We start from the raw sequence: 3,952 nt of genomic DNA, 5'->3' as shown, positions 1-3,952 counted from the left end.
GATGGTGTCAGCCTGAAAGGAGAAGCAGGCAGACTGGCTGTGTGGTATCTAAACACATTCAATTCTTAGAGGGCAACTTCTCCTTTCACCCTGCCTGGGTGAATCACGTGAGCCTGCTGTGCTGCAGAGGAGAGAGGACCACTCACAGTGGCTTCAGGGCTCTGTTAGCTCCTGGTAGTTGAGAGTTTTGCACTTTGCAAAACACAAAGAAAACTGCCTTGGGAAATGGGGGCTGTTTAGCTCCCCTATGCATAGCCTCCAAGGTGACTCCTAATCCTGAGACAGGAGATAAATAAGGGAGTTGATAGAAAGGAAACTAAAGACAGAAGTAGAATATAGCCCACCAGCAGAACCCAGAGCAAAGATCAGCCCTCCCAAAATGTGGCTGCTCTTGGCCTCTTGGGTGAGAGTAGACTGGTCCCCTGGTGGATGCAGGAATTTTTCTGCTCGGGGACTAAGGTGGGTATTAGTACCCAACCTCAACCAATCAGTGATGAGGCCAAGTTTGCCATTAGTCAGCTGAACTGAGCAAGAGCATGAGTCAAGCACTGTGCCTACCCATTCCTATTATGGGATTCTATGATTTCATCCTGCTGAATAATGCCAAGAGAAGTCTTCCAGAAGCTCAAGTGTAGACTTGGGTTCAAAAGGGAACTCTGCCATTCATAAAGCTAAGTAACCCTGAGAGTCATTGAGCCTGTTCAAATTCTGATTTCATTTGTAAAAGAGCAAAAACAACACAAAACAGTTACTCTGTCTCTCTCAAAGAATTACTGTAATGAGCCAAGGGGCTAGGGGAGAACTTTGGAAGCTGAATATACATATGCATTAATAATACTGGCTAAAAGGTTCAAAAAAGTTACTGTGGTGCAAGCTCTATGCAAGCACTACATGCATTTGCCCCTTACAGGACCTCTGAAGACTGATACTAACCCTGTGAAAGTTGTTACTAACCCTGCTCATGGAGGGGTGTGGACTTAGCACCGGAACAGTGACTGCAGAGGCTTAAGTCAACCAGGGTACAACACCTGTGTTGTGAAGCCATCCTGCAGCTGGTTCCCAGAAAGCAGAACCTTTCAGCTAACTCCAGCCATGATCTACTGCGGCTGATGTGATGACACATCAGGCTCAGCATCCCATATGGTCACCAGTTCAAGTCTGGACTGCTCCACTTCCCATCTAGCTCTATGGGAGCTGCTTATGACCTGGGAAAGCAGGGGAGGCTGGCTCAAGTTCTTACGTTCCTGAACCCAATATGGGAGACCCAGAAGCTCCTGACTCTGAATCAGGCCTGTTCTGCCTGTTTGGGCCACTTGGGGATGTGAACCAGCAGATGGAAGATCTCTCCCTGTCTCACTTTCTCTGGCTGTAATTCTGCCTTTCCAATAAAAATAAATAAATACTAAAAAAGAAAAAGGAAGGGAGGGAGGGAAGGAAGGAGGGAGAGAGAGAGGGAGGGAGGGAGGAAGTAAGGAAGAAAGGAAGGAAGGGAGGGAGAGAAGGAGGGAGGGAGGGAGGGAGGAAGGAAAGAAGGAAGGAAAGAAGGAAGGAAGGAAGGAAGGAAGGAAGGAAGGAAGGAAGGAAGGAAGGAAGGAAGGAAGGAAGGAAGGAAGGAAGGAAGGAAGGAAAATCTGCACCTTAAGAATTGCTAATTTAAAATGAACCTTGGGCACAATGGCTCATTTGGCTAATCCTCCCCCTTTAAGCACCAGGATCCCATATGGAACACTGTTATGTGTCTCAGCCGCTCCACTTCCCATCCAGCTTACTGCTTGTGGAAGCCTTGGGACCCTGCACCAAAATGGGAGACCTGGAAGAAGCTCCTGGTTCCTGGTTTTGGATCGGCCCAATTCCAGTTGTTGCAAACACTTGTGGAGCGAACCAATGGATGGAAGGTCTTTCTCTTTAAAAAAGAAATGAGTAAAGGAAAATAATGTACCTCCCTATTCAATGCAAGTTGTTCTTTGATTTCCAGTGAGATGCCCCTTTGATCTTTCTTTCTTTCTTTCTTTCTTTCTTTCTTTCTTTCTTTCTTTCTTTCTTTCTTTCTTTCTTTCTTTCTTTTCTATTGGAAAGGCACACATACAGAGGAGGAGAGACAGAGAGGAAGATCTTCTGTCCAATGGTCCAGCTGAGCCAATCCAAAGCCAGGAGCTCTTCCAGGTCTCCCATGCACATGAGGGATCCCAAGGCTTTGGGCCATCCTCGACTGCTTTCCCAGGCCACAAGCAGACAGCTGGATGGGAAACAGGGCTGCCAGGATTAGAACCGGCACCCATATGGGATCCCAGCACATTCAAGATGAGGACCTTAACCACCAAGCTGTCGTGCCAGGCCCAATACCCTTTGATTTTCAATGTGACTAATAATCACACATGAATTTATATTGATTAAACCTCAGTCAATACATATACACATCCTATTAAGTTAAAAGTTGTAATCAAATTCGAGCTTATAGAACAGCCAAGTTAGGCAACTCATAGGTTTGTTTCCAAGTTCAGATCCTCTTTCGTAATTGCTAAATAAACTTCAGATTTTATTTATCTAACCAGACTATTATAATTTCAGGTGAGAGGGTGAAGCTGTGGCTTGGAGAGGTTAACTGAACTTGGTTTCCAGGTTTCCAGCTTTGAATACTGGCTTTTAATCATTAATCAATGCAAGCATGAGTAAGGCTGCCTAGTACTTTATTAACTCCTTTTCTAATCCGGAGATTCAGCAGCTTCGAAGAAGGCAACGGTGTTCCAGTTCTGGTCTCTTGGTCAGATTTAATGAACAAGAGGATGGCCTTGGCATCCTGTGGCCATGAGTCACTCTCCACTTCAGAAGGCAACTCCCGACTCCACGAAACTTCATACACATGTTATGAAGCCTGAGATGTTATAAACAGGTGGCTCAAAGACCATATGTGACTTGCAGAAGTATTTTGAGCAGTAGAATCCAGAAATTTATCCCTTATTTAATGGTCAAAAATTAAAACTTTAGGGAGTTCACAGGAAAACCAGATGTTTAACCTTTACAACATAAAATTAATGGCAACACACAGTCTTCCTCACTCTATCACCTTAGAATTTTCCAGTCTTCTCAGACCTATGTAGGGACTTAACAGTCCTACCCAGGCCTTAGTTGGAAGGAGAACCTTGTCTTAGACCTTCCTCCACTTTCCCGGACACAAGGTGCCCTCCTGTCACTAACCTTCCCATAGGCTATTCTATGTCCTATTTGCTGAAATTCTCCTAAAGAATATGAAGGGAAGGGGCCATGACATTAAAAAAACCCTTTCTCCTTTAAAATAACAAATTTTGGCCTGGCACTATGGCTCAGTGCTTAAATCCTCAACTTGCACATGCTGGGATCACATATGGGTACAAGTTCATGCCCTTGCCCTGGGAGCTGCATGAGAGACCCAGAAGAAGAAGCTCCTGGCTTCTGGCTTCTGATCAGCTCAGCTCAACTCCAGTGTTACAGCTCCTTGGGGAGTAAACCAGCAGATGGAAGATATTTCTCTTTGTATTTCCTTTTCCCTGTAAATTTACCTTTCCAATATAATTTTTTTTAAAAAAATGCAAATCTTTCTACCTTTTGAGTTCAACTAAATTGCAAGATTAGTTGCACCAAGGAATAAATGTGCATCTGGATACTTGCCATTCTCTTATTTCCTGAATGATATGAGTGCATTCCAAAATGTTCATGGAAAGTGGAATTAAAGGACAAGGTTATTTTGGTGCAAATTCTTTTGATATACATGAATATAAGAAATCTTTGATGAGTTTATATACAATGTATTTTATAAAACAACTATCTAGGGATTTTACAAAAAAAAAATTGTACCAAACCATAGTATCTTTCAATTGTATGTCTATGAGCTTTTTAAAGTAGTTTAACATGCCTGGAGGAGACGCTAACAATCCCGTCATCTACCAAAGGTCAGATGGGATATGCTGAAATGGCT

This window comes from Ochotona curzoniae, unplaced genomic scaffold, assembly GCF_017591425.1.
Source record: "Ochotona curzoniae isolate NIBS_2020 unplaced genomic scaffold, NIBS_Ocur_1.0 contig_1, whole genome shotgun sequence".
In the NCBI taxonomy this organism is placed as follows: Eukaryota; Metazoa; Chordata; class Mammalia; order Lagomorpha; family Ochotonidae; genus Ochotona; species Ochotona curzoniae.
Note: the sequence above shows the minus strand (reverse complement) of the source record.